This window comes from Symphalangus syndactylus, chromosome 6 (genome assembly GCF_028878055.3).
Source record: "Symphalangus syndactylus isolate Jambi chromosome 6, NHGRI_mSymSyn1-v2.1_pri, whole genome shotgun sequence".
In the NCBI taxonomy this organism is placed as follows: Eukaryota; Metazoa; Chordata; class Mammalia; order Primates; family Hylobatidae; genus Symphalangus; species Symphalangus syndactylus.
Window position 1 is genome coordinate 43,785,264 of NC_072428.2, and position 23,442 is coordinate 43,808,705.

Below are 23,442 nucleotides of genomic sequence, written 5' to 3' on the forward strand. Positions count from 1 at the left end.
CCTGAGTAGCTGGGACTATAAGCATATTCCACCATGCCCAGCTAATTTTTGTATTTTTTTTGTGGAGACGGGGTTTCACCATGTTGCCCAGGCTGGTCTCGAACCCCTGGGCTCAAAAGTGCTGGGATTACAGGCTCAAGCCACCATGCCCAGCTGGCACAGGCTATATCCTTTCTCTTTCACGGGTAGGGAAGCCAACATCCAGAAAGCTTCAGTGACTTCCCTGAAAAGATCCCTAACAGGATGATTCTAACAGTGAATTGTCTCCTTTCTCCAGTGTCTTAGTTTGGAGTTGCTTGAAAGCAGGAAAGAAATCCCAGGAAAGGAAAGAAGAACAAAGAAAGTATGACAGACCCAAGAAGAGACAATAAAGGTGAGTTTCTGAGCTGGTCATGTGTGGGTAACTGGGGCTTAATCCCTACTGGGGCTCTCTGAGAAACTGCAGAAAGTGTCTCAAGGAGACTTTCCCATTAGTTGAGGTTACCCCCAGGGAGCTCTCTCTCTCCACACTTCCAGGCTGTGCAGAGTGCAGGCTGAGGGGGCTTCAGAAGCCAAAGCCTTGAGACAGAAAAGGGGAGGTGTGAGAAGCTGCCACCCTGGGCTGACACAGAGGGGGTAGGATGTGGGGTGCACAAGCATCTGCTGTGCCCACCAGAGAACTGGGGGCCAGAGTCTTTCTCCCCTTTCCCCAGGAGAGAAATCACAGGAAACTGGCGGGGAGTTAAGAGAGTATATTTTTAGGAGCAGATCTGGGAACAGAACATGCTCTTTTCCTCCAAGGAAGAAGCAACCAAGAATGAGCAGGTTGCAGAATCCTGTTCCTTGTATATGACACTAGGCCAATGCCATGCAAAAACAGACATTTCCTCAGTCCTGACTCTCTGGCAAGCCCATGCTGTTGAGATGATCAGGATGTCAGTCCTGTCCCTAGCCTGGCTCAGGTCTGGTTTGAGAAAATGCAGGCCATGCTTGCTGGGCAGCTCACTCTCAGTAGGGTATGACACTGTCCTGAGAAAACTCCTGGGGCCAGGCCCTGCGCCGAGGACTGTCCGTTCATTATTTCATGCTTTACAACTCTTCTGGGAAGAGACACCTTCCTGGTAACGGGACTGAAGTTTTGGAGCTTGTGCATCATGTTAATACAATCATGATCACAGCACTGGGGAAAGCCAGTGACCCCTTCATCTGATGGAATGGGGACTTGTAAAATGTACTCATTCCTTTCCTCCCAGTCTTACACAATGATTGAGTACCTACTGTATGCCACACACTATTCTAGGAAAGAATGAACCCTGGCCCCAGGAGCTCACAGTCACACATGACCCCAGTCTTGGTGGGCTGAGGGCCGACTCTGGTCTAGCTCCAGTGATGAAGGAGCACCTCCAGGTGAGCCTCACACTGCCAGGGGGGACCAGGGAGGGCTTCATGGCAAAGGCAGTGCCAGACCCTTGTATGGACAGATCTCTGCTCTTCTATCTCACTCACCACAGTTTGCAATTGTGCATCTGTGTGCATATCTGAAGGACACCTGTCTTCCCCCACTATTTTGGGTGGTCCAAGAGGACTGAGGCCTTGTGCACCACTGTCCTGCCAGGACCTGACACACAACACATGCTAAATACCTATTTACTGAATGGATGAGTGGTCTGTCGACGCTGGCCCTGGGCAGTCTTCCCCTTCCAGCAGAGTCCCACATCCAAATACACAGCTCTCCCTTCTACACCAGAGCCAGGACGTTAATCATCAGAGGGTCTGGGCTTTAAGAAGAGAAGCTGGAATGGGGAAGGCTGAGGAACTGAGGCAGCAATGGAGGAAGCAGAGAGGGTGAGCATATGCTGGTTCTGAGAGTAGGGGTTCAGGACATTGACTGTGAAGCATTTTTGCTTATAACTTAGGCCTCTTTAGCATGAATGACTAAGCCCTGTCGGCAACTGGAAATCTGTGGACTACTGCATTGGAAACAGCAAAACATTGCCAGTCACTGTGCAGCACAGACCCATTGCAGCACCCTGAGTTTTTTTCCTAAACCAACAATTCATGTTGACAGCAAATCTGTAGAGAGAACCTATTAAAAGAAATTGTAGTAAATCGAAGATGCTTTAACTGCCTGTCTGACGTTGTGCTGATTGCATGCCTGACACTTCCACTATAGCTTCCTTTTGTACAACCTTCCATTTGATTCGATTCAATGGATAATTATTCAGTCTTGACTATGGGCAAGGCAATGTGATGAGAGCCTCATTCCAGTTGCATCTTCTAGGCCTAGGGCATAATTTAGCTTGTACACAAAAATAAACATGCACAATATAAGCATAGAGTGGCAAAGGCCATAAGAAACTATAAAGACCATTTCAAAGAAGATAACATTTTACCCATGTGAGCAAGTGTGGGGTAGCTGGTACAGACTCATTCATTTAAATGTGCATTTGACAGCACTGCTGACCAATGTTCCCAGATCAGGCCCTGTGCTGTGTCCTGGGGTAAAAGGGATGAATAAGAACCAGCCCCAGAGTACAGCATAGTACTCTATGGGAGCCCGGGGGTATCACAAGTCATCTGAAAGTGGAAATCAGGGAGGGCCTCATGAGGGAGAACATGCTTCAGTTGCTTCTTAAAGGGGATTAGGAGTTCACCAGGTGAAGAGGGAACAAGACATACAAAAGGGCTGGAGACATGAGAACAGGGAACATTTTTGGGAAGGTTCGCTGGAGGGTAATGGAACTGTGGAGTGTTGTTAGAGAGCTAAGTCAAGGCCATACAAGCCAGAACATACCAAGTGTGAGTTTAAGCCTGAAAGCAATGGGGAGCCACGAGATACAAGCAGAGTTTTGCAAGTCTGTAGGATGGCTGGGAACAGGTTCCCTAATGGATCCATTCAAGCAGAAGTCTTCATAGGATGTACACTACCCAATGATACAGTCTGAATTAGCCTGGGCTCTGTAGAAAGGTAGATCTTGGATTAACCCCAGCTCTGCCTATTACTTAACTTGTTCCCCCTCTAAAATGGGAATCATGATACTTAGCTCATAGGTTTATAATGAAGCTTAGATGACACGGCACATATGAAATGCCCAGCACAGTAGTGCATGCCTTCATAAGCATCCTCTAACTCTTGGTTTACCCTTTCCCTGCGTTTTCTCAGTACATGCCAACAACGCATACATACTGGGAGGGAGGGAAGGACTGCCCAGTGATGACCTAGTGGAATAAGAATGACTTGGCAAGCCAGCAGGGCTCAAAAACAAAGCTGGAGGAGACTTTAAGAAATTATCATCTATCTCCTTGTCTTGGGTTTCAAACAAACAGATGCAAAGAGACAGCAAGGTGAAAAAGGGACTAGAAAAGGCCCACACAATGCTTCATGACATTGAAGGACATTTCAGAACAGGTGGCACGGTGAAATTACCCAGGCAGATTGGAGAAGGAATATTTTACAGGTGTTATGGAGTCTGGAAGCTGGACACTTGAGGAAAGATGAAGATGGTATGGTGATGGCCTGGGGGCTGTAATGGGTGGTGGTGCTGATAGTGGAAACTGTGTTGAGATGAAGTTTCAGAGGTGGCAAGGAGCAGAAAAAAAAATGGTGCTCAATTCTCACAGCACCTGGACTGTGGTCTCTAAATAAATATGAATGCTATTACCCACTAAAAGCAATCAGAGCTCCTTGGAGAAATGGCTGATTTTAGATCTAAAAATATACAGAGCAAAAAATAGATGAGAAGAGCCTGGAACCAGAAACCAGTAAGCAATAGATTTCTACTAGATAGGGTTGTATCAAAGAGGCTTCCAATGACCAAAGACAGAAAAATGTGAACATCAATAAGGATATCAGCAATGGACCCAAACGCATCAAAAATATTTAAATCCATGAGTTAATAATGACACTAGAAAAACAATATATAACACATTGCTAGTCACCTCTGGAGGATGCGAGGAAACCCACGCATTTTGAAAACTGATAAATAAAGGGAAATAATCTAAAATTTATCCTATTTTTCTAAATCAAAATGTATCTCTGGCTGGTCAAATACCTAATGAGGAAATGTTTATAAAGTATTTTAGCTAATAAATGATGATGGAATGCATGAATGAGAGTATTACCACTTGGAAATCCCTAATGGATTAATTATCTAGGCAACGATCATTAATGGCTCCTAGCATCACAAAAAGAGAGACAACCAGAAGTAATGCTTTCCCATCTTCCCCGAAGTGACACACCACCATCAGTCCTATATTTACCCATCAGTTTTTGGGAAATGCAGGGGTCAGGGGAACGTGACACCATCAAGATACAAGTAGCAAAGTCTAGACTGTGGAAAACTCTACAGGTTTCTTTAATAAATATATTTTATGACAGGATGTCCACCAGCTGCAATGCATGGGCCTTATTTCAATCTTGATTCTGACAAACCAGAAAAACAATAAATAATAAGTTCGGCATGTGACTCATGCCTGATGAAACAATCAAAATTATGACACTGAATAGCTGAACATGTTAAGGAATTATTAATGTTTTTACATGAATATAGTTGTGTTTTTTAAAAAGGATCCTTATTTTTAAGAGCCATAAATATATATGGTAAATATATATGCTAAAATGATATATCTGGTAACCACTTCAAAATAATAAAATAATCTTCCAGCAGGGGCAGAGGGTCAGATGGGAAGTGTGAATGAAACCAAGATTGGCCATGGATTGATCGTTGTTGGCTGCTGGGTGCATTGGTAGTGTATTACACTATCTACCTTTGTATTTGTTAGAAGTTTTCCATAGTCAGAAGTTCTTCTTCTTTTTTTTTTTTAATGATATTTTAGAACTGGATTGTGGGGGTAAAGCAGAAGTGACACACAGGCTTGTTTTGTAACATAATAAGGAGGCAGATCAAAGCAAGAAGCTTTTCAGACTCAGAATAATGTCCATCTGAAAAAAATATTCAACTAACGTAGCAAGCACAGATTACTATATTATTTAATATATAATGACTTTACTGTCAAAATCCATAATGAAAGTCTATCAAAGCCCCTAAGGAAAGTCAACAAATTACATTAAGTGGCAATTTGTGTAAAGAAAAAAATTATACTATTTAGTCAATATTGGAGAAAATATCCATCTTCACTGGTCTCCACTGAAATGTAGGTGAAACAGTGAAAGGGCTCTTTTCTATGAGTAGCAGCCCAGGGTCCTCTCACCACCTTCTTCCCTTCATATCTGCTCCGCCCACTTCCTGGATCCAAGGGCAAACACCGGCTCTGCTGAGGAGCCTCCAGGGGTTGCTTGTGACCTCTGGATCCCTCAAAGTCTCCTGCTTTTCCCCCAAGTTACTGTCTTCTCTGGCTGTGACCTTCAATACAAATGCCTTCCTGGGGGGGGCAAAGGAGTGGATTTGTGGTTTATACATTCATCTGTTAGGAAGGGGCTGCTAATCTGTGATGACAGCACAAAGGACCCCAGGAAGATGCTGTGTCCCCCCAGTACGTCTTCAGGGGAACCAAGAGGGCTCGCTCACCATGGCCATCGCGTGGGCTCTGCTGTGGCTGAAGGTTGCTTAGAGCCACCCTTTTTATTCCTTTATTAGTTATGTGTGTTTTCAGAACCCAATCAATGAGCCCAAACCAATGTAACCTTTAACCTGTCAAAATCTACAGGGAGGCGTTTCAGCTCAGTCATCAACCCAAACATAGGAATTTTCAAAACCATGTTTAACCTATGGGTGGAAGCTGAATGGAAAATCTTGCCAAAAACTTTCGTGCACATCAATAAAACCCACCTCAGTTTCTGTTTTAATCTATTTATTCCAAACTATGTGGGAGAATTGGAAAGGCCTATTAGCCCTTACTGATTAGGAGCTCTTACAGTAAGAAAGATACTTGTACTTTTCCTATTACCGTCACTAATCAGAATGACAACACCCTCTCGACTCCAGCTATGGAGTGGAGCTGACTGTCAGCTCTTAGGAAAGGCAAGTAGCAGGCTCACAGCTCACAAAGGCCCAAAGCTTCTTTGTATTGTTTCAGAATCCTACCATTATGCAGGGGCACAGAACAGCAAGCAGTAAACTTGGGTAGAGCTTTTCTTCCATAAGTCCTTCACTCCTTCATTTCTTTGTTCATCTTCACCCCTTCCCTCCTATCTCTAAATATCAGACACCCCCACCTACCCCCCATAGCTACCTCTAACAACAGAGCCACAATAAGGCAGGTCAGGATGATATAAAAACCCTTCAAATGCAAGAGGAGGAGCCCTCACCATCTCAACTCAAACCCCAGAGACGAGCTGGGAGGTGGCCAGGGCGCCTCCGACAAAGAATCGCTCCCACCACAGCACGTTCAACTTTGTCCGGGCTCTGACCTACCTTGAGGGCAAAGTGCCCCGCAGCCCATGGTCTAGGATTTCATGGCGATCATGGCATCTTCTGCCCAGAGCTGACCCCCTCCCTGTGGTTTCTACCCTTCTGCTTTCAGACCAACTGGAGGTCTGTGAAGCTATAGGATCTTCTCAAATGCTTTCCGAAGAGAATGCCTCCAGCTCGGCACAACTCTCAGCTCAGTGCGTCAGTTGCAAACAAGTGGCTGCCTATATAATTTAATACGATGCCACTGGAGACTCACAGACCTGCTGCAAAGCAAGCCGGATTCTGCCTCTCGCCTCTTGGCAACCTGAAATCTGAAGTGCCTGCTTGTTTCTGCTCATTCAGGATATAAGTTACCTGTAGAGCAGGGTAGGGGTGAAGGCTGGGCTGGGTACTCAAGTGCTGGGGGCTACTGAGAAATGAGTCTCACCTGGGGGATCTGAAATTTCTTAGCTGACTCACAGACTCAAGGTCATGGGGATCTGACAAAGGCAGAGGCAAGTTGTGGGTATAGCTGGGTGACCCCAAGGCCACACTGGACACAGAGTTGCTATGCTGTGCTCTCAAAGCTTTTTCTCAATTGTGGTGGGGAGAGCCTGTCCTATCAGGTGAGATAACCCAAACTAGATCACGAAGATCTAACTACTAGTTTAGGTTGTCTCATATGATAGGACAGGCTCTCCCCACAGGAGAAGAGGGCATTTACATACACTTTTCTAAGCACAAGTGTGTAATCTTAGGCATGCATTAAGGAAAAGAAGAAAACTTTCTCATTTTTGAATAAGTGTCATTCTGGCCCTTTGGGTTTGCTGCTTGGTTGGCTTAATGCTAAGCCCTGCCTGGGAGGCAGGCCCTGGAACCGTACACCTGTTTCCGCTTGCAGATAAGGCAGGCAGATGAGCAGCACTGGCCCTGGGCTAAACGGATTGCTCAGGTGCCGGGACCAGTTCATCTGCACCCTGCTGGAGTAGCCCTGCAGGGTGGTGGTGGCAGGAGACTATCTGGGGTACTTCACCCTTTTGGAAAAGGACAAAACTCTGTCTCCTGCAGGGTTCCCAAGATGCTGGTCTTGGGGGTCTCAGCAAGGATGCCAACCACTGTGGTCTGTCCCCCAGGACTCTGTGCCAAGGTCACTCTGCCTCAGGGGTGGGGAGGGACTGAGCAAGGGCACAAAAGTGGTCTTGCTGAGAATCAGACCTAGGGAAAGTCACTTTGAAGGAGGCACTATGGCTAGAATCCAGCAGGGGACTCTTCCTTCCTGCTGCGTCTGACCCTCAGGACCAAGGTGTGAAGTATTCTCAGAGGGCTGCAGAGGTGCTCCAGGATGCTCAAGAGCCCTGGAGCTACAGGTGCATTTTCCAAGGCAAGGTACTTTGTGCACCCACGTGAAGGGCAGGGTTAGGTCTGACGGAACTGACACATAGACCTTCCTTGTTTAGTCCTTTCTAGGAGATTGATAGCTTCCGATGACAGATGAAGGGTTTGTTTTGTTTTGTTGGAGTGGGGCAGGAGGGTGGTGGTGGCAGGAGACTATCTGGGGTACTTCACCCTTTTGAAAAAGGACAAAACTCAAAGTCTCCACAGATCCCCTAAAAGCCCTAGAAGGAGGAATCCTGAGATGTAATCACTATGCCACCCATGACCATTTGAAAAAGGGGCTCTTTCCATAACCATCGGCTTTATGATGATTACCTAAGAAGCACAATATTCTTCAAGGAGCCAACGGCTAAAAGGTAGAGTATGCAAATTTAGCTAACATTCTTGGATTAATAACTAATATGTAACTGTTAAGTTGAGCCTCTTGCACACATTATCTCATTTAATCTATAGGATGCAGACTTTGTAAAAACGAATTTATCATACCTACTGCCTAATGCATTAGAGTATGTAAAAGAGAAATCTAGAAATAGCACTGTAGGACTGAACTAAAAGGTTTTGATTCATGGCAAAGGAAATTTAATTAAAGCATGTAATGTCAATTACTGTCATTCATAATCATATTATACCTCCCCAGAAATAATACAGATATAAAAGTCTAGAGTTACCTGCATGTTTGATATAAATAGGATAAAATTATCTAGGTTCTGAAAATGTCCAGATATCAGACAGAAAAAAAAAAAGCATCTCTACCTAGCCTCATGTGTCACCAAATTTCATTAGGTAGGGACGTCAGCATCCAGCAGCAGGAAAACCCTTCCCTCCTCTGAGAGCAAGTCATAAGGCTTTCGAAGGTGCCTGAAAATCTGGGGTTTAACATACTCATGAGCTTTTAGCTGTAGAGATGAGATGCTCTCCTTGTTTTGACAAGCCCCAGGAGAAACCAGAGAACTCTCAATAAACTTCCACCAGTTTGGGGACCCTGTATAGTGATAAGGACCAGATCCTCTCATGGGGCAGTTTTGAGGTCTAGTGGAAAGAAGGAGCCACAGGACAGCATCAGGGCAAGAAAAACACAGCACACTGACCAAGCCACAGCTAGGCCTCAACTGGTCCTTCCAGGGTGTGATGGTTAATATAGAGTGTCAACTTGATTGGACTGAAGGATGCCTAGATAGCTGGTAAAGTATTGTTTCTGGGTGTGTCTGTGAGGGTGTTGCCAGAGGAGATTAACATTTTGAGTTAGTGGACTAGGAGAGGCAGACCTGCCCTCAGTCTGGGTGGGCACCATCTAAATGAGCTGCCAGCACAGCTAGAATAAAGCAGGCAGGAGAAGATGGAAGAGCAGACTTGCTGAGTCTTCCGGCCTTCATCTTTCTCCCAGGCTGGATGCTTCCTGCCCTCAAACATCAGACTCCAGTTCTTCAGCTTTTGGACTCTTGGACTTCCACGAGTGGTTTGCCAGGGCCTCTTGGGCCTTTGGCCACAGACTGAATGCTGTGGGTCTCGGACTGACCCCCACTGGCTTCCTTGCTCCTCAACTTGCAGACGGCCTATCGCGGGACTTTACCTTGTGATCGTGTGAGTCAATTCTCCTTAATAAACTCCCTTTCATGTATGCTTATATCCTATCAGTTCTGTCCCTCTAGAGAACCCTGACTAATACACATGGGCATCCAACACCCTGAGGCTTCATTCTCTTTTCCCTTAATCACTTAGCATATGTAGTATTGGCAGACCCAGAGCTGAATAGTGGGGTTACCACAAGATCCACCAGATCAGCAAGGTCCTTGCATTCTTTGGATTACAGTGCAGTGGGGAAAACAGACATTAATCTAAGAAATATACAAATTAATAAATACAAGCAAAGTTCTACTGAGTCCTAGTTTCTGCATATCTGAAATAGATTTAGAGAATATCTATTCCATGGGGTCATGGCAAAGATGAAATGAGTCAATATGTACAAAGATCTTGACTTAATAAAAATTCTACTGGTACTACTATTTTATTATTACTAATGTGTAGCTTCAGCTGTTACCAGATGTGTGACCTTGGGCAAGTTACTTAACTCATGTCTCAGATGTTACGATTTTCCCATAATGATCAGGTTTAGGAAAATGGGATAACAACAATTCTTCATGAAAAAGATTAAATGAGTAAATATGCAGGAAGGGTTTGGAACAATACCTGGCACATGGTAAGAATCTGATCAATGTTAGTTGCTAGTGGTGATTATTATTTTGCAAGAATCTGGGGAGTAGAATCCTAAGACAAACATCAGCTCATAATATGCTTACAATCTAGCTCAGAGTTTCTCAACAGAGGCACTATTGATCTTTGGACAGGATAATCCCTTGTTGTGGGGGGCTGTTCTGCACACTGTAGAATGTCTAATAGCATCCCTGGCCCCTACCCACTAAATGCCAGTGGCATTCCCCCACTCCCACAGTTGTGACAACCAAAAATATCTCCAGACATTGCTTAGTGTTCCCCAGAGGAGAGGCTGGTGGGAGCAAAGTCACCCCCATGGAGAACTACTGATCTAGCTGGGAAGTACCACATACAGAGAGGAAGAAAGAAGAATGCAGAGCTAGAACCTGTGGTAAAAGAGCAGCAGTAAGTCCACGAAGGGAACTCATTGACAGAAACAGGGAAGGTTCCTTAGAAGACAGGGCCTTAAATGGTACTTCACGACCATTTTAAATGTATGTCGTGCCAGGTGCTGTGGCTCACACACATGTAATCCTAGCACTTAGGGAGGGTGAGGCAGGCAGATCACTTGAGGCCAGGAGTTTGAAACCAGCCTGTCCAACATGGCAAAACCCTGTCTCTACAAAAATACAAAAATTAGCCAGGCATGGTGGTGCACACCTGTAATCCCAGCTACCCTGGAGGGAGGCTGAGGCGGGAGAATCAATCACTTGAGCTGGAGAGGCAGAGGTTGCAGTGAGCCGAGATTGCGCCGCTGCCCTCCAGCCTGGGTGACGGGGAGACTGTCTCCAAAAAATATAAAATAAATAAATAAATAAATAAATAAATAAATAAATAAATGCCCCTTTTGGTAAACATAAAAATCTTTTTATTGAGATTGAAATTTCAAAACAAACATCATGCCTAAACCCAAATTAGCAACTATAATATAGTGAATATTATTTTCCATTACAAACAGTTCCTTCCTCTCACTAAAATTCTGATAAAGCTTCTTAGCTAAATGTCAACTCACAGTGGTTTAAATAAGCTGGGAAGAGATAAAAGACAGAGAGAAGGGAGAGGGGACAGAGAACCTAGGTCATCCCTGAAGAACTTCGGAGCAACGTCTGCTGATATCTCTGGAAATGAGTCTAAATTTTACCCAAGTAGTAGTGAGTCTGCTTTCAAGATAGACAATGATCCCTGGCTTCCAGCTGTTGTATCCCATTCCATCCCCTCCCCATGACAGGGACCAGCTGACCCTCAGCTGTAACTCAGTTCTGCCTCATTTTCTAAGACCGATCTTGACCTAAGGCTGACTTGGGCTCAACAGCATCACTGTCTGATCCCAGGGCACTGCTTCATTCCAATAAATGACAGTTCTAATCCATTACTCGGGTTCTTATCACTGAAGTTCTCTGCCTTGGTCCCTGTTGATGAATCCCTGTCCAAGAATCTGCTGAGCACCTCATCCTAGAGAATTGCCAAGCACCCTTACCCAATGTCTGGAGCTACAACTCCTGGGTGTCGTAAGCCTGCCTTTCTGGACATCTGAGCATCATCCCATCCAACTGCTGCCACACTCATCTGCCCATGGAAACATCCTACTACTTTGTCTTGGATCCTTCTGTGTTGCTGTCGAATCTCAGAAGGATCACGGCTGCACCCATGCTGGCCAGGCTGCATCTTCACCATTAGCGTGCAGGCCAGCAATTCTAGTGCAATCCTAGCCTGGCGGAAGGGTCAGATCTCTATGACCCCCCCACCTTCGTCATTCCATTGTAGGTAACTGGCCATGCTGCAACACGACCAAAATCTCTGAGTTTTGGTTATCTCTACTGTAAGGTAGGTTAATCAGACTGCAGCCCTGCACGTGATTCAATTGTAATTTATACACGTTATAAATTGAGCACCTCCTATATGCAAGATACCCTGACAGGTGAGGGAAAGAGAGGAGAACTAATGCTGAAGGTTTATTTTGTACCAGACATTGATTTCTTGCTTTACACAATTATTTTAACCATAACAAACCCAAGAGATAGATACATCATCATTAACATTTTCTGTATGAGAAGATTCAGTTCAAAGAGCCAGCAAGGCATCAGGCACGGCCCTCAACAGGGGTCCCACTGACTTCAAACCTCATGTTCATTCCCCAACACTGGGCGTGGTCTTTCTGATGGGTGCCTGGAACCCTACGAGGTTTTTATCTTTTTCTTTCTTCCCTTTATAAATTTTGATAATATATAGGGCATCTACCTTCAGGGTTAGTGACTGTACTCAGAGTATTCATACAAACTGCTCTCAGCATTCTCTCCCAGTTTTTTTCTACTATTAAAATTCAGGTCACACAGAAGATGAAATGTGGAGTTCTCCAAACTCTCTCAAGGGAGCAGAGTACAAATAAGTATTATAACTTTATGGGAGCTGCTGTCCCAGCAAGCAAGGCATGAGTGAGACTTGGATTTCCCAGAAGCAAGTCAATGCACCCATACTGACTGGGACCACATCTGCAGGGCTCGGGGCTCGGCAAGGCGCTCTGGTCCCTCTCTCTCTCTGTCTCTCTCTCTCTGCTGAAGACATGAGGTATGCCAGGGATTGCCCAGGGTGAGCTACACACCAGCCCTGATGGGGTGCTGTTTATGAAAGGGACACGGGGCAAGGTATTTGAAAACTTCACATTTGCATAATGAATTATCTCCTCTCCTGACCCCACCCCCACTTTTAAGATTAACATTTAAGGCTTTAAAAATACGACCAAAAAAAATACACTAGAGATTATACTGGCTTTTCCCTACAGTGAGGCATGGCGGGGTTGTGTCATTAGATTGACCTTTACTTGGGTTAACCTGAGCAATTTTACGGTCAAGTATAAACTGCTACATTACAGGGTTTGAGTAACACATAGATGGAACCTCATCACCTGTTACAGCCAGGTGCCTGGGCATTCTCATCAGTCACATTTAGGACACAGAGAGGAGACAGAGAGCCAAGCATATAACACAGGCCTGGTAGAAGTTACTCATCCTGTATAGGAATTTTTCTAAAGACACAAGCAACATTTACCCTGAGACTTAACCTATAGACTTATAGGAGTCATAGCCATGTTCTTAATTTTCTCTATGGAAAACTTGGCTACATTGAGAATGTATGAAACCAACAATCATGAAACAACGGGCCAGAAACCACAGAATACACTTTTACCACAGGAAAGCAATGAACTGCAAAATTTAGACTCATCTGACCCTTATAATTGGACAAGGCTAGCTTTCAAATGATGACAATCATTACTGCTTTATTATTGTATTCTTGTCAATATTTAAAGTATATCTCTCCACATACTTACAAAGTGAACCTATTTGATATTTTAATAATATTCATTGATCCCAGCCTATTTTAATATATTTAAGTCATCACACAATTGTTGGCCATTGGGTTGTTGCAGTCTAGGTAAAACTCTCTATATAATTTTTTATTACCTTAGGATATATTTCTAAAAGTAGAATTGCTGGGTCAGAGTGGAGGACTGATTTGGTGATCTTTTTTGCATATCATCACACTGTTCTCTAGGAAGGAAAAAAAATTATAATGCCTTCCTGAGTGTATGGGTATATCTCTGCCCATGTTAGATTTTGTAGGTTTTTTTATTTTTGATATTGTAGTAGGTGGGAGTGGTAACTCACAGTTGTTTTAACTTGAACTTATTAACTTACCTCCCTAGGATTTGTGTACCACTGTGTGAATTGTCTGCTCATATCCTTTGACCATCTGTCCAATGAAGTCTTGATTGGGACCTCTCAGATTTTTCTAAAACTCCCTCAAAGTGTTTGGATATTAAGTTTTCAGATGTCATGTTTATTACAACTATTTCCCCAATCTGTTGCTTGTCTTTTTACCTTTTTGTTTTGTTGATTTTCTTTGTACAAAAAAAGGTGTGTATTTTTTTTTAAAGTAATTGAACTCGTCAAACTTGTCACTGATAATTTCTTCAATTGCTTCAATAGTCAGAAAATTGTCTTTCCTCAACAATTGGGATAAGAATACTATTAAAAAAATTAGCTCTTTAAACCATCTGGCATTTGTTGTGGTATAGGGATACACTGACCATATTTTCTGAATCAAAAATTGGAACATGTGATCTGACAAATGCCAGTGTTCTCATGGGTAAAATGGGACAGAATATTTGAAATTGAGACTTTCCTGGAAAATCAAGGACATATGGCCCCCATATGTATGGAGCAAGCTGTTATTTTAAACGTCCCGCTTTTTTCAGCCCATATCAACTCTAAGCAATAGAGCTTTTTAGCCTAAGGTTCAATGTCACCCAAGTCCTGAGCCCAACCTTATGAGGGCAGGCAGAATGGCAATACAGCCATTCCTACCAGAAAGAAGGATCCGGAATTAGTTATGTTGCAAAGAGCCTGGTATTTGCCCCTCTAGATCCATGCCTTCCCACCTTGTTCCCCACTCCATGTTTCAGTGGGCACACTTGCTGTCTGTCCTCAGCTCCCATTAGATCAATGGGAAGTACCCCAAGAAATCTGGGAGAGAGGGGAGAGACAATCAGGGTATTTATGTCCTGATTCCCCTGCTGTGAGGTCACCATGATCAAAGGTCATAGGCCTTGTCTGTTGGGTGGCCCTCCCCACACCACTTTCTCTATCTTGGAATTTAGTAACCATTCACATCCCTCCCGTTTCAGGCTTAGGAGTGATAACAGCTCCCCACAGTTCCCAGCCCCAGGATAGAGTATACTTAGCCCATTCCTATGTGAACAAACCCTTTATTAAACTGTAGTTATGTTAATCAACTGGAGTGTGCCATAGTGTCCAGCGGGGACCCTTCCTCATATACCCAGTATCCAGGCTGCCTCAGTGAACAAGTACATATACAATCAGAGTTAGTTTTCCCCAGACCCCATTACAGTTGGCTCTGTGCACTCAAGGGTTAAAAGTCTAGTTCCTCCTAGAAGTACAGCCCTCCCCTAGACCACTGCCTACTTGGCTACTTTGCCAGCCCCTTCTTTATACGACAAGCCCTCTCAACTCCACCTACTGACTGCAGAATTGCTACACTCCAGATAGACCACCAGGCACAGCAATCCAGCTGCTCATGCTAACCTGAAATCCTGAATTCCAATCTTGGTTCTACCCTGCCCTAGCTGCTTTCTTTTCCCCTAGGGCCAAGGCTGAGGTCTCAGCATGCCTCTGGGTTCATCTATGTAGTAATAACCAGTGGCTTCTTCCTTCAGGAGCAACCAGAATACCAGAGATTATATAATGCATTTAAGATAAACAGGTTGGGAGGCTGAGGTGGGAGGATCACTTGAGGCCAGGAGTTTGAGACCAGACTGGGCAACAACAAAAAAATTTAAAAAACAGCTGGGTGTGGTGATGCATGCCTGTAGTCCCTGCTACTCAGGAGGCTGAGGTGAGCAGATCACTTGAACCCAGGAGTTCCAGGCTGCAGTGAGTTTTGATCTTGTCACTGCACTCCAGCCTGGCAACAGAGTGAGACCCTATATCTCTATAAAAAAAGAAAAGAAAAGAAAAGAAAGATATACTGGGCTGAGTATTATACATAAGGATTGGTTCAGTCATCACCATGAATTAGTGAGTATTAATTGTCTGAGCTGCCTGTTCTGGCCCTCACCACCCATCTTTATGGGCTATCCATTTCTTCTGGGCCCTTGAATTTCGCTTTTGGTGCTCTTTGGAAGACTTTGCAATGCCTCCACTGACCCACCTCTTACCAACAGCACTGCCTGATGCCCTCCTGTGTGTTCCCACTAACAACCTGGATTTCGCTTCTGCCAAATCCTTACCATTTGGGGCCAACCTCAACATGCCCCTCTCTGTGAGGAAACCATGAGCAAAAGGATGCTGGGGGGTTAGGAGGTGGGTAGGAAGCTGCAAACCTGCCTCCCTGAAGCCACCACATGGTGTCTGAAGTGAGGACCTCAAGATTCAGCTCAACAAGCATTCATGGAGCCAGGTTCAGTACTACAAAGGCACACTGCAAACGACATGAGGCAAACAGGAATGAGATAGTAAGGCAGTAAAATGGGAGCACAGACAACAAGCAAGTGGTGACAGGATTGGTAAGGCTTTGGAGAAGAAGCAGGGCTCAACCTAGAACTTGAAGGTAGAGGAGAAGAAGCAAGCCCAGAAGCAAAGTCTTCAGAGCAGGAATCAGCAATGGTGGCCATATTGCCTAAGGGTACAGGCAAGGGAAAACAAAAATTATGCTACACCTGCTTCCATCCAAGCACCTCATGTTCCCATCTGATATCCACTAGGCTGCATCTCTGAATCCCCAGAGCCTAGAAACAGGGTTGAGAAAGTATCAGTAAAATAAAAGCACAAATGAATATACTTAAAAAGCATGAATGAATATACTTAACTCTGTTATTGCCAAAAGCCAAGAGTTCAGTAGTTCCTTTGAATCCTATATCTGCAGGGGAAACAGGTCATCCAAGAGAAGTGGTGTGTGACAGATGCTTTTAAGAAGTCAAGTTGGCCAGGCGTGGTGGCTCATGCCTGTAATCCCAGCACTTTGGGAGGCCAAGGTGGGAGGATCATGAGATCAGGAGATCGAGACCATCCTGGCCAACATGGTGAAACCCCGTCTCTACTGAAATACAAAAAATTAGCTGGGCATGGTGGCACACACCTGTAGTCCCAGCTACTCAGGAGGCTGAGGCAAGGGAATCGCTTCAACCCGGGATGCGAAGGTTGCAGTGTGCTGAGATTGCACCACTGCACTCCAACTTGGCGACAGAGTGAGACTCCGTCTCAAAAAAAAAGCGGCGGGGGGCGGCGGGGGGACGGGCACGGTGGTTCATGCCTGTAATCCCAGCACTTTGGGAGGCCGAGGCGGGCAGATCACAAGGTCAGGAGATCAAGACCATCCTGGCTAACACAGTGAAACCCTGTCTCTACTAAAAATACAAAAAATTAGCTGGGTGTGGTGGTGGGTGCCTGTAGTCCCAGCTACTTGGGAGGCTGAGGCAGGAGAATGGTGTGAACCCAGGAGGCGGAACTTGCAGTGAGCCAAGATTGCACCACTGCACTCAAGCCTGGGGGACAGAGCAAGACTCCGTCTCAAAAAAAAAAGGAAGTGAAGTGAGCAAACATTACAAAACACCTTGATATATAGCATCCCAAGTTGCCCCACGGCTTTTGGAAACTGCCCTTATGTCATTTATTTTATGTGTAGCAGCCTCTGCCTTCTACCCTCCTAAAGCTTCGTGGGGAGGCTCTTTTCCCCTCGGTCCTCATGGTGCCTGGATTCTCAGTGGGCCTGATGAATAGATCACAGGGGCTCTGCTCTTAGGCTGTATCCCTAAGAGCTTAGTTGATGTACCTGTGGACAGCCAAGCAATGAGGGCTTTTTGTCTTGTACCTGAGACTTCTGCCCTACATCTCCCCGACATCTCCCTCTTTGAAGCAGCCTCAAGCTCCTAGTGTCACAGCTATTGACCTTGAAAATGCAGTCTTTGGCTGCATTCCCAATACCTGCCTTGGGCTCCACATACCTTTTCTTCAGGCACTGGCCATCCACCATCCTTGGTTAGAGTCTCACTTTCTTCCTGTTAATAGTATGAATACCATACCTTACATTTGCTTAATGCTTCCCAAAGCTTACATATGCATCTTATTTAACTCTATAGCAATCCTGCTAAGTAGGTATTGTGATCTCCATTTGACGCTGAGGCTCAAAAGAGTTAAGAAGTTTGTTCAGCTGGACAGCAGCGTCGGGCACTGCCCAAAGGTCCTCCCTGTCCAGGACTCCTTATCCTCAATCACAGTTGCTGCCTTGCTACTTCTCACTTGCTCTGAAGAGTATGATTAAGTAGAGCTGATGGCCCCCTGCCTCCATGCTGCTGAACTGGTCCACGCATCAAGTAAGGTTTGGATTGGTAGGCTACGAGGGGCAAGGCCCCTTCCAACTCTGGGTCTCTCTGACTCTCTAACTCCACAATCCTTCGACCTGTCGGCAATCTTCCACAAAGCAAGCTTCTCTCTTCAACTCCCCCCAACTTACCGCATGCTATTTTTTGACACTCAACTATTTACTATACATTTTGTGGAGCTAGGCAGTGAACTGGATAGCAATTCCCTATCTCCAATTTCCTACAGCGTTGTGGAGAATTGTGTTACATTGGGCAAATGAAAGAGCTAACAGCAGCAGGGGGAAAAATCATTAAAATGTAGTCGTTTTTGTTTAATCCTGCCTCCCTCAGCAGATTTGGTTGGTGACCTCTGAGTCATGAAAAGGCTTTAAAACTTGCTCTGATTTACATCTGTAGGAAATAGAGTTTACGTCTTGCGTTTTTTTTTTTTTTTTTTTCATTCTCAAACCATACTTTATTCCCGTCTATGTGGAATTTCTTGATAATACCTCAGGACAAAAATATACATACATAATAGCTTTTCAGCTTCATGGTGTGGATTAACCAAAACCACTCATTTTAACAAGAGCCTAGAGGCTTTAAGCCAATTACCCCCGAATGTATTCTGTGAGATTTAGCTGGGCGGTCTTCTCTTGGTCAATTAAGTCATGGGAAAAGGCTCAGGATCACCAATGATCTCACTTGGAGAGTGATCCGCAAGGAAAAGCAATTAAAAAAGAAAAAGTTTTCTACCAGAATATAGAGGCAAACATTTTCATTATTTTTGGCATCTGAAGCATGGCAGATGGTCTAATCTTTTGCATCTCTATAGTCTGAACTCAATTCCAGAGGAAAAATAAAGAACCACAATTTAGTAGAGGTCAGGAATGCAAAGTTTGTAACTTCAGCCCCACCTCCACCCCCAAGGCTGGGGCCTCTGTGGATTACAGGCCATTACTCTTTAGTTGTAAGAAACAGAATCCGCCTCCCCTAGGCTAATTAATTAAAGGAGATTGTTTAAAAATACAGTGGTAGGCAAAATCCTGTGCCTTAAGATTTCCTGCTCCAACCCTGGGACTTTGAATGTGATGAGACATCATGCCCTATGTTAGGTTACCTGATAGAGGGATTATGTAGATGTAATCATGGGTACTAGTTTTGATTTGAGTTACCCTAAAGGAGATGATCTGCGTAAACCTAACCTAATCATTCTTACCCTTTAAAAGCAGGTAGCAGAAGAAGAAGTCGGAGAGACTTAGTATGAGGGGCATTCGTGATTCTCTGTTGCTGACATGGAGAGGCCCTGTGGCAAGGAGCTGAGAGTGGCCCCTCGGAGGTAAGAACAGTCCCTGGCCAAGGCCAGCAAGGGAATAGGGACTCCAGTCCTACAGTGCAAGGAAACAAATTTTGCCAAGAACCTGAATGAGCTTAGAAGCAGATTCTTTCCAGGGCCACCAGATAAAAACCCTGCCCAGCCAACACCCTGACGTCAGCTTTGTGAGATTCTAAACAGAGAACCCAGTTGAACCCACTGGACTTCTGACCTATAGAACTGGGATATAATACATGGATTGTTTTAAGCTGCTAAGTTTGTGATAATTTCTAATTTCTAATGCTGTTATGCAGCATTAGAAAACTAATACAGATTCCCAGTTCATGGGCACAGGAACCCAAATGTGGGCAGGCCCCAGTGGGAAGGAGAGAAGTCCCAAGGAAGCAAAACCTCTCCACCGGTCAGGGGCCACCTGGACTCTCCCCCTCAGCTTCTCTTTTGATCTTTACCGGCTTCCTACACTTACCTGTGACAACATATGACTGCTGGCCCCAACCCTAACTGAACTCACAGGGCCAGCACCTACCACTGACCAAAAAAGCCACTGTGTCCTTAGTTCAAATTCTGAGAATTTGCAATGAATGGCCAGTTGGTCATTGGCCATTTATTCATCCAACAAACGTTAACTGAGCATATACAATGGTTAAGAATTGTTCCAGGTGCTGGGGATACAGCAATAAACAAGATGCTATCCTGCTCACAGGGAGTTTATATTCTAGTGAAGGAGAGAAACAATGGAAAGGCAAACAAGGAAACATGCATGCTACGCCAGCAGTGACAGGCTATAAAGAAAACAGAACAGGGAGATGGGAATAAAGAGAACCAGGAAGTGCTATATTTAAACAGGTGGTCATAGGCCTCTCTAAGAAGGGTTGTGCATAAGGAGGATTTGAACAGAGGCTGGAGTGAAGGAGCCAGTTATGCAAATACATAGGGAACATTCAGGAAGAAGAAACAGGAAGTGCAGAGGCTTTGAAATGTAAATGTACTTTGCTCCTGTAGGGAACAAGGAGGAGGCCAGGGCAGCTGGGGCAGAGAAAGCAGGGGGAGGAGGACGGGAAGTGGGGTGGGAGGAGCAGCACGGGCCAACACAATTATGGCCAATATGGGAAAACCATCAAGGAGTTTACTGCGAGGTAGTGACACGGATTGCTGGTCTTCAGTCAGAGATCCAAACAAGGTCTCAAACATGGCAACCCAGGCCTGCCCCTTCAGCTGGGCCTCTGGGTGCCATCATTCCCAAAGAATGGGGGTGATGAGTGAGTCAGGCTAGACATCTACTTCATGCTCCCATTATCACTAAGAACAACTTTGGTTAATTCAATAATGTCTCAACCATCTTTGATTCAAGCTGGAGGACTGAATCAAATGGGCAGAGTCCACAGGAGGTAATGGAAGGTCAGTGGTAAATGAAGGGACAGTGTCTATACCAAAGGCTCCTTCCTACAGAGATAGCTGGGCCCTCTTTTCATCTCTCCTGCCGTGTAGTTTGGGGGAAGAATCAGCAGAACCACTGGCCAAGGAGTTGTCCCCTTCCCCATTCACCCTCATATTCCTAGAGAGATGCATCCAATCAAAAGAACATAGTCAGCTCAGAAACCATGAGAGGGACTCCAAAAGAATTACTGTTCCTGAAGTGCCCCTGGGATCAGAACTAGTGGTCTCCTCTGCCACTTTCCCAAACGAGTCTACTGTCCATCCCAAACAGTCTTATCATGTATCCTTTCTTTCCCGTATCATTAGGCCCTTCTGAAGACATGAGCCATCTCGGGCACTATAGTACCCACCCTAACGCCATTTTGCCTCAATCTTCCTCTGAACTGCTGGGCCAATTTTTAATCCCAAAGAGCCTCTTTCTTCTCATCCTGGTTTCCAAATTTTCCTGGAATTGATCCAGCAAACGTTTATTGAGCGCCAACCTTGTGGCATTGTACAAGGCAGGAGGGATTTAAGCCCTGGGTTCAAAACCTAATGCTGCCACTGACTATCTTAATTTGGGCAAATAACCGAACCTCCCTGAGTCTCAACTATGAATGGGAACAATAATACCTACTTTAAGGAGGTGCTTAGGGGTTAGGAACAATAAAAGTCAAGTCTCTAGCATGAAGCTGGAGACAAAGTAGGCCCTTAGTGGATATTTATTGAATAAATGAATAAATTAATGAATGCTATGTTTGAATGTCCCCTTCAAAACTCATGTTGAAATTTAAATGCCATTGTAACAGTATTAAGAGGTGGGGACTTTAAGAGGTGAGTAGGCCACGAGGGCTCAGCCCCCATGATGAAATAAATGCCATTAGTGCAGGAGTGGATTAGTTATCCTGGGAGTGGACTCCTGATAAAAAGGATGAGTTTGGCCTGATTTCCTGTCTCTGGTGTGCTTGCTTGCTTGCTCTCTCATCATAGGATAAAGTAACAAGAAGCTCCTCACCAGATGAAGCCCCTCAATCTTGTACTTCCTAGCCTCCACAACCATGAGCCAAAAACCAGTCTATGTATGGTATTCTTTTTTTTTTTTTTTGAGATGCAGTCTTGCTCTGTCACCCAGGCTGGGGTGCACTGGCGCGATCTCTGCTCACTGCAAGCTCCGCCTCCCAGGTTCACACCATTCTCCTGCCTCAGCCTCCCGAGTAGCTGGGACTACAGGCGCCCACCACCACGCCCGGCTAATTTTTTGTATTTTTAGTAGAGACAGGGTTGCACCGTGTTAGCCAGGATGGTCTCGATCTCCTGACCTCGTGATCCACCCACCTCGGCCTCCCAAAGTGCTGGGATTACAGACGTGAGCCACTGCGCCCAGCCTATGTATGGTATTCTTTTATAGAAGCAGAAGATGGACTAAGACAATGAATGACAAGGTTGGAAGTACATTTGATGATTGGATATTGATGAAACTCCATGAAGAATGCTTCAGCAGAGGTACAAAGTCACGGGGTCGATGGGAAGCACCGACCAAGCTGCCACCTTTCCTTTTTACTCTCTCTCTCTCTGCCTCCCCTGCACATTCCCCACATGGGCTGCTCAACCTGATTCTGTCTTCAGCTTCAGCGTATTCCCCACACCATCTGATTCCCTCCCAAAGGAGACTTGGACACTAAGCAAGAGCCCTGATGCTCTTTTATTCCCACCCCCCACCCGAACATAGCATCATCCCTATATCCACTCTCTAAGTCTGCTCTCTTAATTCAATTCATGTGAACAAACCTTCGCTGAGCACCTAAGATGTGCAAGACAAAGTGGATATAGAGATGAAGAGGCCATAGTCTTTACTCACAGAGCTCACATTCTAGTGAGAAGACTGCCAAGATGGCCAGTTCATACACTGTGATGATGCTAGCAATAGAAATACGTCCAGGGCACAACAGCACCACAAAGGCTAATTAACCTCTGACAGGAGGCTTAGGAGGCTGGGGAGGATGTAGGGAAGAGAAGGCTTCCTGGAAGGAGGGACCCAGGAGATGGGCTTCACAGAATGAGTAGGCACATGCCTGGCAAAGGCAGGGAGAGGATATCCTTCTTGTACCTCACCTCTTCTTTCTGCAGTCCTTTCTTATTCTTCTAGGAGAGGGTTCCTTAAGTTCTCTGAAGTAAAGGACCAGTTTCTTTTCTTTTTCTTATTTCCAAATAATTGCAGACTGATACTTTGCAAAAATATAATAAAATAAACTACTATAAAATATTGGATTATAACACAAAATACTAGCATGCCAATCCCATGCTCAGATGTTGCAACAATGTCAAATTGCTGTAAAAGTTTCTCCCTTGGTGGTGATGGTACCACATTGAACTGGGCACTTAAAGATGGTGAAAATAGCAAAATTTATGTCATGTATACTTCAATACACAAAAAAGTTTCCCTTTCATTTTCATAGTATCCCCATATTTCAAGTTTCATTGAAACTTTGGAGTTGTTTTTAAGCCACTTTTGCTCTCATCTCCAATACCAAATTTATCATCAATAACTTTAATCATTTTTTCTTTTGAAATAGTTTGCATTTCCATCCTTTCCTTCCCAATCTAACCCCACACTTCTTCAGATCAGGGTCTGGTTCCAGCAACAACCTGCTGAATACACTTCCTACCCCCATCCTCCCAAGCAAAAATGCCTTATATATAAAAGGAAGCTAAATTGATCTTCTCAAAACACTGTTTCTTAGTGTTCTCCCTCAATAATATTCAATGGCTCCCTGTGGCCTCTGGCATCAATTTTAGTTCCCCTAACTTTCATAGAAGCCTTCATCACTCATTACTCACTTTATACAGGCAGCCAAAGGTCCTCCTAGGCCACTTGTCACGTG

The 23,442-nt window shown here is 44.8% G+C and overlaps 1 protein-coding gene and 1 long non-coding RNA gene across 3 annotated transcripts in view; one reads left to right on the top strand and one right to left on the bottom strand.

The window, feature by feature from the left end:
• The window catches only part of PARVA (parvin alpha), a 159,384-nt gene that overhangs the window by 75,673 nt on the left and 60,269 nt on the right, over positions 1–23,442 (bottom strand). The window lies entirely within an intron of this gene.
• Positions 202–22,275, top strand: LOC134737009 (uncharacterized). Its single transcript, XR_010121526.1, has 3 exons — positions 202–373; positions 19,038–19,147; positions 21,969–22,275. It is a non-coding gene; the product is annotated as an uncharacterized lncRNA (long non-coding RNA).